This window comes from Micromys minutus, assembly GCF_963924665.1.
Source record: "Micromys minutus genome assembly, chromosome: 1".
Lineage (NCBI taxonomy): Eukaryota > Metazoa > Chordata > Mammalia > Rodentia > Muridae > Micromys > Micromys minutus.
This window is the reverse complement of record NC_137969.1, coordinates 200043850-200059071: the sequence shown is the minus strand read 5'-3', so window position 1 is coordinate 200059071 and position 15222 is coordinate 200043850. Positions and strand designations below refer to the sequence as shown.

The 15222-nt window shown below is 49.2% G+C and overlaps 1 pseudogene across 1 annotated transcript; it reads right to left on the bottom strand.

Annotated features, from left to right (window-relative positions):
• Positions 1-13987: 13987 nt before the first annotated feature.
• LOC308414690 (transformer-2 protein homolog alpha-like) lies at positions 13988-14969 on the bottom strand (annotated as a pseudogene). The gene has a single exon. The product of its transcript is annotated as a transformer-2 protein homolog alpha-like (transcript).
• Between the last annotated feature and the right edge of the window lie 253 nt (positions 14970-15222).

Genomic DNA, 15222 nt, shown 5'->3' with positions numbered 1-15222 from the left:
GTTTGCAGCACAGGCCTACCTACACGGCGAGCAGGAGATTAGGACACACACACTTCTGCAGCCCGGCTGAGCGGACGTCCAAAGTCACCCAGGACCTCCTACCTGAGGAAGAGAGCAGAAGTTGAGTTCAGGGTTTGGCTCCCAGCAGCAGCCAATTATGTCAAAGGCTGTAATGGCCCCCAGTCAGATGCGTACCAGGAGAGATACCCCCTTCTTGCCTCTAGAAATGCTTGCCTGAAATGAAACTGGGCTCCGGCCGCGTCCTACTCTCCGTCAGAGACGGTGACGTGGCCCAAACTCGAGCTTAAATACCCAGCCCCTGATGCGAGTGCATCGGATTCGGCTCCTCCGTGGTCCTTTCCGCGGTCAGGGCCGTTTCCTGACGCAGCAGTCCCACCTCCTGTTTCCCGCCTAAGCAACGGGCCAACAGCTTTTCTCAGTGACGGGTCATTTTCTCAGATGCTTTCACAGAGAAACCAAGAGTCTCTCTACACAGCTGTCTTTGAGCCATCCCTGTTTCTGGAAGTCACCGATCGCCGTATTCCCGTAGGCAACTCCGATGAAACTCCTTGTCCACCGAACTGGAGCTGGACTTTGGTGGTATCCATACTTTTGTCTGCTGTGGGGCCCCCCTACCTGGGGTTCTTCGCAGACCTGTCTGTTGCGTCTCCCCAGGAAAAGTCTTGTCCCACAACGACTCGTAATTAAAAAACAACAAAAGCAAAACAGAAACTTGTGAAGGGAGGTGAGGTGAGAGCCCCTGTACTTTATGTTGTACAGAGGGGCGTGCCCACCCACATCCATCTTTTTCCTTTGTAACTCGGGGTGCGGAAGAGGTGTCTGTTGGGATTTAACCTTGACTTGGATAACTAAAACTGAGCACCCCAGACAGGAAGGACTCCCCCTCCCCCCCCGTCCTACCCAGAGAAGACCCACGGGAGAGAACTGTGTTCTGGAGGCCTACTGCCAAGACCTCTCCGCCTGATTTTCAAGTAGAGCAGTTGGGGAGGCAGAAAACTTGGAACAGGGGGTTTGATTTTCAATTCCTGGCAGACGCTCTCCCTGGGGACTGACTGGTGTCTTAACTGGTCAGAGCTGTGTGTCGTGTGTGTGTGTGTGTGTGTGTGTGTGTGTGTGTGTGTGCGTGTGTGTGCGTGCGCGCGCACGCGTGTCCGAAGTTTGGGGAGAGGGATGATATGTGGATCCTGGAGACCAGAAGCAGGATCTGTGGACTGGAAAACACCGATCACAGTGCAGGTCCCACATAATGACAGAGAGCCAAACTAGCCGTACTCACTGGGTTTGTGGGTCAGCTTGACATCAGAGAGGAAGAAGGGACCTCAGCTGAGGAAATGCCTCTATGAGATCTCAATCAGTGATCCGTGAGCCATTCCTGGGCTGGTGGTCCTGGGTTCCATAAGAAATCAAGCCATGGGGCGGGAGGGATGGCTCAGCGGTTAACAGCACTGACTGCTCTCCCAGAGGACCTGAGTTCAATTCCCAGCAACCACAGGGTGGCTCACAGCCATCAGTCATGAGGTCTAATGTTCTCTTCTGGTACCTCTGAAGACAGCTACAGTGTACTTATGTATAATAAAAAAATAAATCTTGAAGAAGAAGAAGAAGAAGAAGAAGAAGAAGAAGAAGAAGAAGAAGAAGAAGAAGAAGAAGAGAAAGAAAGAAATCAAGCCACGTGAAGCATGTCAGTAAGCCGCACTCCTGCATGGCCTCTGCATCAGCTCCTAAATCAAGCTCTGTTTGAGTTCCCATCCTGACTCCCTCCCTCCAATGATGTACAATGATCTGAAAGTGTAAGCGAAACAAGCCCTTTCTTCCCCGACTTGCTTTTTGGCCATGGTGTTTTTGTGGAAGAAATAGAAAAACCTTAACTAAGACAGTAGTCTGGGAGTGAATATTAAAAGGAAGGGAGAGAGGGAGACTAAAATGGAGGCAGGGAAGGAAAGGGGAAGGGGAGGGAGGGAGGGAGGGAGGGAGGGAGAGAAAGGAAAAGGAATAGAAAAGGAAAAGATAAATCACTTCTTCAGTGTATACCAATGGTTCGGGGTCAGTTAAAGGGGCTGGCGAGGGAGAGCACAAGATGGCTGTGCAGGTAAAGAAGCCGCTTACAGTTAGTTAGAGCCATGCCTAATGAATGACCTAAGAGGAATCCGCCCCCACCCCACCCCACCCACCCTGCCACCATAAAAGTAAGTTAGGCAACAGGATGAATAGGTCCAGACCATTCTCTTGCGTCTGGCTCGCAATGTTTAGGGTACAGGCGTGAGCCTCCGGAGTCAGTGTAGCAATGTTTTCTGTTTGAGAACTTGTAGCGAGTTTCCTAGGGCTGAGAATGTAGCTCAACAGGGTAGAGAGACTTGCTTGCCTTGGCATGCACAGACCCCGGAGGGTCATCCAGGGCCATAAAGAAACCTTATTTATTTCATCCCATACGTACGTAATGTGCTCGAAGCCACTGTGTGCCCCTCCAAGTCTCCTGCAAGCCAGGGGAAGAAAAGAAAAGGGGGGAGGGAGGGAGGGAGGGAGGGAGGGAGGGAGGGAGGGAGGGGATGGAAGAAAAGAAAACCACGCCTCAGGCGGGGCGTACGCAAATGAGGCGTGCGCAATGGCTGCCGGTCCGGAAGAAGCCGAAGGAACAGATCGCGCGTGGTATGGTCCTCACGAGCGCGCGTGACTTCGGTGAGGAAAGAGCATGCCGACCGAGGTGTGGAGGGCATGAAGGCGATACGGTCGCGCGGAGGTGGCGACCGTGCGTTATAGAGGAGGGCGTGGTGAGGGAGATGGTGTTGTGGAGGCGAGCAACTCATACTTACCTGGCAGGGGAGATACCATGATCACGAAGGTGGTTTTCCCAGGGCGAGGCTTATCCATTGCACTCCGGATGTGCTGACCCCTGCGATTTCCCCAAATGCGGGAAACTCGACTGCATAATTTGTGGTAGTGGGGGACTGCGTTCGCGCTCTCCCCTGATGATTCTGGTTTCTAAAGACAAAATGTTTGGCTCTGAGCCAAGTTGTGCTTCCTCTACCCTTGCAATGATGCTATGTTACTTTTCAGAAAAAGCACAACCATGCTAGCTTTAGGAGGCCTAGGTATTAACTTCTCTGCTCGGATTTGACGTTCTGTTCTTCACAGTATTCTTCGTAGGCCCAGGTCACAACTCCTCGGTTAGGCCCCGCCTACCGATGCCTTTCTGGTCAAGCACCTCTGCTATTTATTCCTGAGGTCTCCGCGTCAGATGACTGCCACCCAGCCTTGCAGTTCCTGTGCCCACTCTTCCTCTGGCCTCTGCACACACGTGGTATGCATACACAAACACGTAGATATCTAAACCACGAAGAGGGGTGCTTCCTACCGATAGAAAGAACACTTTCCATGAAGTGCATGTGCCAGCCTGGGGTTGCTGAGAGACAAGACCACCCCCCCTCCCACAGGCTGATTGAAATGATCCCAAGATAAGGGAATAAATATACCCCTCTTTTCGGGGTTGGTCAGGTGGCAGTTGCTTCTCCAAAGATGTAGTGAGCAGAGAGAGCCCGGCCAACCCTGGGGACTGGTTGAGCACAGCTGAACCTGTCCACACCCTCAAACCCCAGACCTTTGAGGCGGCACCTTTGTTATCTTTAAGGCGGGGCACCGGGGCTGCTTCTAGCTCAGCGATGCCTGGTTCGAGCTCCTGGCATCCTTTCTGCAGAATCGAAACAGTTCTAGGTGCTGGGAGTATATATATTCGGGGAATATTGAAGTCTCAAGCCTTTTGTAGAGAACCACACCCCAGTTCTTCTGACATGCTGGTTTCAAGTTTGAAGCACCGGTTCCGTGTCTTTGTTATTCATCTTGGTAGCAAGTAAAGCAAGTGTCCCAAGGTAACTGTCACCAAGTCTGGGCGTCCAGTGCCTCGGTTTAGAGGCACTACAGGGGTCACGGTACCTGGGGACTGTCAAATCTGCTACTGGTCAAAAGTCTGATCCCGGGGTTTTTCGATCGAGCATTTTTATTTCTTTAATTCGTTGGTGCTGTGGATCGACCTCACACGCTAGGCACGTCCTCTCTCTCCGAGCCATATATAAGCCCCTACCCAAGCCTTTAGTTCTTGTTCTTCAGCGTTTTGAGACAGGGACTCACTGTGTAGGTAGCTCTCTCTGGCTGTCCCGGAACCTGCTCTGAGAACCAGCCTGGCCTGGAACTCCCAGAGATCCCACTGCCTCCGCCCCCTGAGTCCTGTCTGGGATGGAGCCAACCAGCAACATCGTCTAGCACAGAGTCCTAGCCTTTTCGTTGAAATTCCAGGAGCAGGCCGCACTCTTGTCTCTGCCGATTCACGATATGCTCAACAAAGTATGTATATTGTTGTATTATATGTATTATTTTTTCTACAAACGTGTCATGAACATTGTCTTGTTGTCATGATAAAAAAAAAAAAAAAAAAAAAAAAAAAAAAAAAAACAGAAAAGTCAAACGTGGATCCCCAAAGTCGAGAAGGCGACGATAAGTTCCTTTGCCTCCTTGAAATCATCAGCATGGGGCCGTTATACGCAATAGTGCGATTCATCAGGAGGTTTTCGTTCTCGTACGTACGCGATGTATTTCAACCGGCCCGTGACTCTGGCCACGCCTCCTGTCTCCTTCACAGTCTCGCAGATCCTCTTCCTCTTCCCAGCCGTCCTCCTCCACTTAATTTTCCTTTTTTTTAAACGCAATGTGTATTCCTACGAACTCCATACCAACCTGTGTGAAAGGACCTGTGCACGTCAGAGGAGGATACTGGATTCCCTGGAACTGGGGACGTGCTGGCTTGGGCTAGACACAAATTACTGTCCTGTGAGAAAAGGGAAGCTCTCAGTTGAGAAACTGTCTCCAAAAGATCATGCAGGAAAGCGCCAAGCGCATTTTCCTAATCAGTGGTATTATGGGAAGGCCCAGCCCAGTGGGGGACGGTGCTACCCCTGGTCTGGTGGTCCTGGGGGCAGTAGGAAATCGTGGTATGCACAGATCTCCGGATGTGTGTGATCCTCAGTACGGACGATGGCATACACGCGGGATCAGAAGTTTTAGGGTCTTCCTGGGCTCCCGGCTGAACAGTGCGCTCGAGGTCACCCCATCCCTGTCTCCGTCTCTTGCGCGTCGGAAGAAGAAAAAATAAATAAATAAAGAGAGCGAGAGCCGGACAGAGTCAGCTGAGCGAGGGCGGGGCGTACGCAAATGAGGCGTGCGCAATGGCTGCCGGTCCCGAAGAACCCGAAGAAACAGGTCGCGCGTGGTATGGCCCTCACGAGCGCGCGTGATTTCTGTGAGGAAGCAGCATGCAGACCGAGGTGTGGCGGGCGTGAAGGAGATGCGGTCGCGCGGAGGTGGCGACCGTGCGTTATAGAGGAGGGCGTGGTGAGGGAGATGGTGTTGTGGAGGCGAGCAACTCATACTTACCTGGCAGGGGAGATACCATGATCACGAAGGTGGTTTTCCCAGGGCGAGGCTTATCCATTGCACTCCGGATGTGCTGACCCCTGCGATTTCCCCAAATGCGGGAAACTCGACTGCATAATTTGTGGTAGTGGGGGACTGCGTTCGCGCTCTCCCCTGGTTTTGCTGTTACAAAATTAGGTTCCATGATGGTAGCCCCGGCCTTACAATATACCAAGCAGCCGTGCAGCTCTTTCTCAGCACGCTCCTCCTGTCACATTCCTCCACCGATGCTCCTAGGAATACAACGCTCCTGATATCATCCCTCCCGTGCTTCCCATTGGCAACCAGCATCAGAACCGGAAACTGTATCAAGGAGCGAGCGGTTAATACCCGGGTTTCTCGCCGTACCTGGAGTCAGTTACTCATCCTTGCTTGGCTCACCTCTGGATGCTCCTATTGAGGCTTGGAGCCAACGACCCAGCCAGACCTTTCTAACTAACTGTTGTTTGGAGCAGGTCGGTGGGTGAATGGTTGACAGACCCAAGTTTCCATCGGGAGAGAACATCTGTAGGCTGAGCAAGGCATGAATGAGGAGCATGCCAGTACACGCAGCAGTCCCTGTCCCTTAGCTGATGTACCCGGACCAGGCCCTCGCATGTTGACTCAACCTCCTCCTCCTCCTCCCCCAGCCCCCTCCTCCTCCTCTCCTCCTCCTCCTCCTCCTCCTTGTTCTCTTTCTCCTCCCTCCTCCTCCTCCTCCCCCCTTCCCCCCTCCTCCTCTCCCCCCCAATCCTCCCCCCTTCTCCTCCTCCTCCTCCTCCCCCCTTCCCCCCCCCCTCCTCTCCCCCCTCCACATCCTCTCCCCTTCTCCTCCTCCTCTCCTTCTCCTCGTCCTCGTTCTCCTCCTTCCCCCTCCTCCTCCTCCCCCCTCCTCCTCCTCCCCTCCCTCCTCCTCCTCCTCCTTCTCCATTTACAAGCACCAAAAGTACTGAGTTATCTGTCTGTCGCATTCCCACAATCCTCAGAGACAAGTAAGAATGAGTGACTGCTCGGGCCAACAGCAAAACCAAAACTGCAAACGCAAGGCAAAAGTGAACCAAGCATTCCCTCAGAGAGGTCAGGAGATTTCTGCACGAATATCGCCGGAGGTCCTTGCCGGGTGGGGACCCAACTCCTCAGGCCTTCCCATAAGGAGAGCAGTCTGCATTGCATGCATGCTCCTTTCTTTCCCAGCGGAGCCTTGTTCGGTCACCACCGGGTTTGGTCTGGTCTGCTCTGGTTTGGTGGCCGGGACCAGGTATGTGTCTCAGTCAGGGTTTCTACTACTGTGACGAAACACTAAAGCAACTCGAGGAGGAAAGGGCTTATTCGGCACACAAAGTGACGTGTCAGAGAAAGACTTGACCAAATAGGATATGCCCATCTCTCATGAGGACAGGGAGAAAAGAGAGGCTACTTAAGAGTGAGCCATGCCGAGAGGAAAAAGGAGAGGAGAGAGGGCGGTTTAATTGGGACAGTTGTACCGAGACAGGTTGCAGAGAGAATGAAGAGGAGCAAGAAGATGAGAACAGATTGCCAAAGTTAGTACGAGGGAGGCCAGGCAGAGCAATTCAGCCAGAAGCTGAAAGAAGCCAGTTTGAATCAGTCAGCGTGGAGAGGAGTTTTGAGCCAGAACAGCTGAGTTGACCAGCCAGCCGGAGATCAGAAAGAGCTACAGTGGGTCGGCTGATTCAGCAGTAAGTCTCAGAGGCCCAGAACACTAGGCCCGAATAAGATTGTACGGAGGCTAGAAGCTTCCAGGGCTAGGACTAGGTTTAGTGGATGGATGACAATTACGTCGGGCAAAATGAAAGATATTTTTACTACATACATCTGCTCCCCTACCCGTGTGTCTTAGTTAGCATTTCCGTCGCTGTGAAGAGACACCACGATCAAGGCAACTCTCATAAAGGACGACATCTAATTGGGGCTGGCTTACAGACACCATCATGGAGGTTCAGTCCGTAATCATCAAGCCTTGGGAGGATGGCAGCCTCCAGGCAGGCATGGCACAGCTACTCCAACGAGGCCACACCTCCCAATAGTGCCACCCCCTGGGCCAAGCATATCCAAACCACCACACGGAGGTTCAGGGAACTCGGGAGAGGGCCAGCCAGTCTTCTGTAAGCGTGAGAGTGGAAGGAGAACTGCGAGCCTCTGCCTTCTGGATACGACGAGGCTGTCCCACACATGAGCTCACGGAAGCTGTGGTGACCTGTGCAAAGGGACCGAAGGGATGGCTCGTTGGTTATGAACACTCGCTGCTGCTCTTCCAGAGGACCTGGGTTAGATTCCCAGCACCCACATAGCAGCTCACAAAGCTCTGTAACACCAGTTCCAGGACATCCGACGCCTTCTTCTGACCTCTGTGGGCACTGCACAGGCATACATATAGGCAAAACACCCATGTGTGCATTCGGCGCATCTTAAAGTTACGATAGGAAGAAAGGAAGGGGGCTGGAGAGATGGCTCAGCAGTTAAGAGCACCGACTGCTCTTCCAGAGGTCCTGAGTTCAATTCCCAGCAACCACATGGTAGCTCACAACCATCTGTAATGGGATCTGATGCCCTCTTCTGGTATCTAAGACAGCGACAGTGTATTCATATACATAAAATAAATAAACTTGTTTTAAAGATATCTTGCCTGCCTGAGGGCATGTATGAATGTCTGCATGCAGTGCCTTTGACGGCTAGAAGAGTGTGGTGGGTGGTACAGATGGTTGAGAGCTGCCATGTGGATGCTGGGAATCAAACCCAGGTCCTCTGGAAGAGCGGCTGGTACTTTTGTTTTTCTTCTTTTTTTGACAGATGAGTCTTTTAATAGGAAAAAAAAATCCCACCTATTAAAAAGTCAAAAGGCACACGTGCAACAGCGGCAGCACACATCCTTCAAAGCAGACAGCTGTTTCAGCTCTTCGCCTTGGGAGGTGGCCTGTCCACACCACACCTACACAGCATGGCCTCATTCGTAAGGCTCTAGTGTCAACTGCTCCTGGGGCTGCATCTTCTTCACTTCAGATGCAAACACAGCCTCTGCAGCTGGCCTTCATGGAAATCACAAAGTGTCCTCCATTCCGCAGGAAGGGGTGGGACTGTTTGTCCGTTACTTCAGCAGGCTTAGGAACCCATAGGAACCTGCGCTGGCTGCTCCTGGCTCCCAGGCCCACACCTATGCTCGATAGCACTGCGTTGTACCCACATGCTAAAGGGGGTTGAGAGAGTCTGCTCTTGCGGACCTGAGAAGCCAGGGGAGAGCGCGAACGCAGTCCCCCACTACCACAAATTATGCAGTCGAGTTTCCCGCATTTGGGGAAATCGCAGGGGTCAGCACATCCGGAGTGCAATGGATAAGCCTCGCCCTGGGAAAACCACCTTCGTGATCATGGTATCTCCCCTGCCAGGTAAGTATGAGTCGCGGCCGCCGCGTGCACATTTACCCTCACCATACACTCCTATTAAACAGACGGTCACCGCGTCCGCGCGCCCGCTTCGCCATTATGCTCTCTGGACCCGTCGTTTTCTTACCGTCCTCACGGAAATCGCACCCACCTCACACACCTACGTACGCGGGACGCAGCCCGCCTGGATCCACGGGACCGGCAGCCTCTGCGCGGAGCCTCATCTGCATACGCCCCGCCCTCACCATCTTGTTCGAAGCCACAGCCCTGCTGCCAGGCTCCGCCCAGTGTGCGCCCAACGCCAAGGGCCAGCCCCTTTGAGACCCGAAGGGAGTCCGCGGACAGACCACCCTTTAGACACCATCCGTGGGCACCGGGTCGCGTTTGCGACCATCTTCCTGAAACACGACACGTCGCGGTGTCCTTCAGTGTTGACGCGAGCCTCTATTTCCTGCACAATCCAGCACAAGGAGGACTAGCGGTTGGTTCAAAGACACCCTCGGCCAGGTAGAGACTGTGAGGCCAGCTCGGACTGCAAGGGGCCACGTCTCAAAGGAAAAAAATAATTCACGCGAGGGGTAGATGGCTTAGCCCTTTCAAGTGCTTGCTACAGAGGCGTGGGGTGGGCGTGGGGAGGGACGACAGATCTCAGTGAGTTCAGGGCTGTTACGCAGAGAAACCCTGGCTCCAAAAACATAAAAGAAAAAAAGAAGAAGAAAGGAAGAAAGAAAGAAAGAAAGAGGAAAAAAGAAAAGAGAGAAAGGAAGAACGAAAACTTTGAACAAATTTCTCGTTAGAGTCTGCCAGAGGATGGATAGCTCCCCTTCCTTTGCTTTGCCAGAAAGTTAAACACATAGCTTATATCTTCAGCAGAATGAGGTACTTATGTGCTCTTATAGAAAGCTAGGAATGGTGTCTTTTGCATTCTGGTGATTTTACGTCTGGTGTGCTGAGTTTGGAGGAGAGCTTCCGCCTAACTGTCTGAGAATATCAGTCTTCTCCTGGTTGTCTTTGAATCAAGATACAGAATTCTCAGCTCCTCCTACACCATCCCTGCCTGGATGTTTCTGTGATTCCCACTTTGATGATAATGACTGAACCTTTGAGCCTGTAAGCCAGCTGCACTGGAGTTTGGTGTCAACTTGACAAGTTATCACAGAGAAAGTAGCAGCCCTTGAAATGCCTCCATGAGATCCAGCTGTAAGGCATTTTCTCAATTAGTGATCAAGGGGACAAGGGTCCAGCCCAATGTGGGTGGTGCCATCCCTGGGCTGGTAGACCTATGTTTTATAAGAAAGCAGGCTGAGCAAGACAGGGGAAACAAGTCAGTAAGCAATGTCCCTCCACAGCCTCTTATCAGCTCCTGCAGGAGGTGATGTGGGCCTCCAGACCAGGTGAAAGCCTAAGGGTTTGAAAGAAAGACACATGTTACCAGAAAGTTTACTCCATCTTGAACTGCCATCTCTCAGGACATCCTGCAGTCACCCTCACATAGACTTTGGTCCCAGTATTACACCCTCAGGTAATTACAGGGGAGGTATGCAAATTCCCTAGCTGATGGGTGTACAAGTCATCCCCTAGGGTGGAAGTCTGTAATTATCTTTAAACAACAGAGAACTAGAATCAAGGTAGAAAATGGTGTGATTCACTCAGGCAGCCTAAATAATTCTGATGAGATCTAGTGAGAGTAGACTTGTAAAAAGGATTAAGGAAAGAAGGATAGGCTGCTCCCCCCACCATGGCCACATTCTTAGAAATGAAATCCACAGCTGGTGGATATTTGTGCTTAAGCAAGAAACATAAAGAGATAATGGAACGAAAATATTTCCCATAGGTGTTTCTAAGTCTTTGTAATCTGATTACAGGTAGTGAAAGGAAAAGATGACGAAGCACCAATGAAAGTCACTGAAAGGAAAAGTCACTGAAAGGAAAAGTCACTGAAAGGAAAAGTCACGGGGGTACCAATGTTGTGAAGAGATGACGACCCGGTTTTGGCACCAATGTTAAGGGAAGGATGAAGAGAGTGGGGGGCATATGGCCCATGGAGGTGCGGAGAGGTCTGAGGGCAAGGGAGATGCCTCTGAGGGGCCCATGTTGGGAATCCCTTCCCCCTGAGGGACCAGCCACGCAACAGTATAGTATGGAATAGAGTTTATTCAGGTCATGGGAGAGTTAAGAGGGTAGTAGAGGCAGAGAGAGGGGGAGAGAGGGAAAGAGGAGTAGAGAGGCCAGCCATGAGCACGCAGAGGGAGAGAGAGGAAGGAAAGGGGAAGAAGAGGGGTAGGGGTGGGAGAGCAAGGCTGCAAGAGGCCTAGAGAGGCAAAAGAGGCAAGAGAGAGAGGAGGGGGCAAGCAGCCCCTTTTATAGTGTCAGGTCACTGAGGCGGAGCATAACTGGCTACTGCCAGGTAATTGAGGGGTGGGGTTTACAGAATTTGGAAGAGAGAGTAAATGGATCTCAGAAAAGCACGCCTCTCTTTTGTCTTAGATGGTATGGTAGGAGAGGAAGAAAATGAATGTAAACTGTTCCAGAGTTCTTCTGAAAGACCCCCACAGAGGGGAGACCCTCAGTCAAGTCTCGGGATAACACGACACCCCCAAGAACTCAGGAGAGACCGTCCTTGCTGCAATTACACGAGGTTTTTTAAATTAACCGGTGCACTGGGGTCGAGACTCATATCCCATGCAGGGGTAGAGGAGTCTGACTCCCGGTGACTGAGAGAAGGGGTTTTTAAGGAAAACAAACCACAACGGGGCGGGGGGGGGGGGGAGTACGTCATTGGAGAATACCAAAAATACCAATGAAGAATCGTAAGGGAAATACCTGGTTTCTCAAGATTGCCTGCCTATGTTTTTATGGTCAGTCAGTTTCTGAAACAGAGTCACCCTGAGCTTAAGGCCATAAATTCTTTTATGGCCAGCCAGTTCCTAGACTAGAAGGATAGTATTGCAGAGCTGGCTGGCCTACATTTTTGGCTCTACTCTACCTGCTAGGGGGTCTTCTACTCTACCTGTTAGGGGGTCAGGCTTTATCCTGGTCTTTCACTTCTAGCGGGAACGGGAGATCAGGAGACATCCCGGCTCTCCAGATCCCACTGGAGAAATGTCCAGTTCTGGTTCTGGGTTCCTTAGGAAGGATATCAGGGTCCTGTTGACAAATCTAGTTCTTGTCTCTCTGTGTGTTGTTGTCCCTTGGCGCCAAGCTGTCCATGTGTGTCAATTTGTGTCCATGTTTCTTTGTCTGAGTGTTGCTCGTGCTTCATGTTCAAAAGAAAAATGGTTGCTTACCTCTTGATTTAGTCTTAACTCGTGTCTAAAAGGGAAACAATAGAAGGTAAAAATTTTAAAAAGGCAGGCTTTAGAGCCCTAGCCCTGAAGTCAGCTCAGCTGGAGACCCACTGGGAGCTGGATGTCTGCCCAGGCTGCTGGTAAAGGTGCTGGCTGTCTCAGTGGATGGTTGTTCTTCCTAGAAAAATCTCTGACTGTGTTTATTGAGTTCTGCAGATGACAAGGTACTCATTTCTTGAATTTACAGCTAGAAAAAGTGAGAATTTTATCTGGTTTAAATATGTAAGAAGTGAGGTCAGTTCATGTTTGCTTTTAACTGGTTTTAAAAAGTATAAATATGCTCTGAATGTCTTGCTCTTAGATTATTGACTTATAAGCATTGGGTATGTTTAAAAATTTGTAACTTTGGCTGCAAAAGTTTGTTTAAAACTAGTAACTTGGGTGGGTTAGAGTCATTCTAAACAGCAACAAGTGGCATGAGCCACGTGTTTTCTATATATAAGGAAAGGGGTTTCTATGGATACCCCAAACTTGGAATAATATTTTGAGTAATTCTTGTTCTAGAAAACAGACTTAAAGGTTACAATTTAAAGTAATGAGGTATTAAAAGCTGCTTATATATATAAGAACTTGCAGCCACTTTGTGGCATGAGAGTAGGAAACTTAGGAGAGCTTACAGCTTGGCTTACGTTCAGCTCCCATTCCAAAAATTATCATAGATTTAAAGGATTGTTTTTATACTATTCTCTTGCACACTCGTTGATTGTAAAGGGGTTGCTTTTGGCTGGTCGGCTTGTGGTTTTAAAGAGCCAATGGGTATTATTGAAAAGCTTTGCCTCAGGGAATGTCTGATGGTCTTTTGTTGTTTTGCTGCTGCCTTGATGGCCGGAAGCAGAAACTTAAATTCTCAATGTTTACTGTTTTAGATGCTTTCTTAGATAACCAGTCCCCAGTCAGATTGTGGCATAGGAGATTCATAAAGTTAATTTACTTGTTTAATGTTATTTTCAAAAATTATCAGATGTTAGCTGACAAAAACCTCGCCTTAAGCTCCACTCAAACCTCTGTCTGCTGTTCTTTTTTTTTAATTTTTTCATTTTAAAATTAACTTTTATTTGAAATTACTCTTCCCCACATGTATTTCAGGATCCTATACAATAACTCATGTAACCAATGTCCCAATACCAAAATTCTAACAGCAAGTTATACAATTGTTCTAGGTAATAAATAAAAGTTGTCCTTCAGTGATTAAGGGAATACTTAAGTTTCCATAAATTTAACATAAAAATCACACTTTAAGTTTATAAGATTTAACATGTAAATTCAATACAACATGTCTTATAGGAATAACAAGTTTTTAACTTCTAAAAGGTGACTTAATTTTTAAGTTCAAAGTTATCTTCAAAAAAAACAGTCCCACATTTTCTCCTAGAGCTTCAAACTTTCTGCATTCAACTATTCAACTGTTCCATGCCGCTCCAGACAAACCGGACATGACTGGCCTAAAGTGTTATTTATCTTTCCCAAAGATTAAAGAGCAGTTTGTCATAACCACAGACTTCTTTTTTTTAATATATATATTTTTTTTGTTTATATGAGTACACTATAGCTGTCTTCAGAGATGCTTGTGAGCCACCATGTGGTTGCTGGGATTTGAACTCAGGACCTTCAGAAGAGCAGTCAGTGCTCTTCACCGCTGAGCCATCTCTCCAGCCCCAAGACTTCTAATGTCTACTACAATGTCCATCAGAAAAAGCTTTCAAAAGATGGTTTCTTTCCTCTCAGTAAGAAGTTGGCAAAGAAGCACAAAGCATGGCACTCCTTTTTACTCAAGATGTTCAAGTACTGAAAAGACAATCACACCTTTAAGAGTCTAACAAAGGGTGGGAAACAGCAACACGACTGGCCGTGAACTAAAATAAACCAGGTTTTTGTTGTTGTTTTTTAAAGGACTAGGAAGCAATGGAAGCTTGGAAATCCAAAAATCAAAAAGAAGAAAATGCAAAGTCCTTGGGCACAGTCACTCCAGTATCAATAGCGTCTTGGGCTATAGGAACGGAATCTTGATCGTGACCTGTAGCGACTGTAGTAAGGAGAGGGTGACCTTCTTCTGTACCGATAATCATAATCTTCGTATCTGTCATAGCTTCGATCATATCCTCTATTGTAGTAAGAATTTCATCGTCTGCCACCGCCACCACCGCTGTGAGTTGGTCTGCCCATGTAGGTGTGTGTGCTCTCTTGGTGACAGAATAATCCACACAAATTCTTCTACCATCCAGCTCCATCCCAATCGCTCTTTCCATAGCCTCCTTAGAGTCGTCTATCCTCTCAAAATACACAAAAGCAAATCCACGTGACCTCCCAGTTCCCTGATCATAAACAACATTCACACCACTCAGAGGTCCATATTCTGAAAACACTTCACGAAGATCTCTCTCTGTTGTATACAGACTGAGGCCAAATATTCCCAGGCAAGTGTTAGGATCTGGGTTTGCCCTGCTGCCAGTGTGCCTTCTGCGGTTACACATTGGAGAGTGACTCCGGTCCTCCGCCGCCTATACTCTGGTGTGTAGGACCTACTTGAGATCATCTCCTATGAGAGTGCCACCTGGATCGAGTGTAGCTCTATGAGCATGCCTCCTTGACCTTGACCTGGATTTTGTTCTTGATCGAGAGTGGGATTCAGAATGTTTGGAAACCCTTGATGGACTACGAGATCCTGACCTGCTCTCTGATTTTACATGAGCAGGAGTTCCAGTTGGAGATTTTGACTGAGAGCGAGACTCTCTGCCCTCAAATTGTTCTTCTCTACATCCCTCATGTTCGCCAGGTGCTCCCGAGAAGTAAATAAGAGATATGTCTTGGCTCGGGTAGCTCCCACTTCAGACCTCTTGTCTGCTGTTCTCAGGAGATGCAAATCCTAGTTGCTCGGCAGTTAACTGAGAGGTGAAAGGCTCTGCAGTGAACTAGAGGAAGCACTTATTTAACCACATTTATTATATATGATTCATTGTTGGCTGTATATATTTTTGCCTTATACCCACAGCAGTCCTTTTGGCAAAAAGAACCATTAA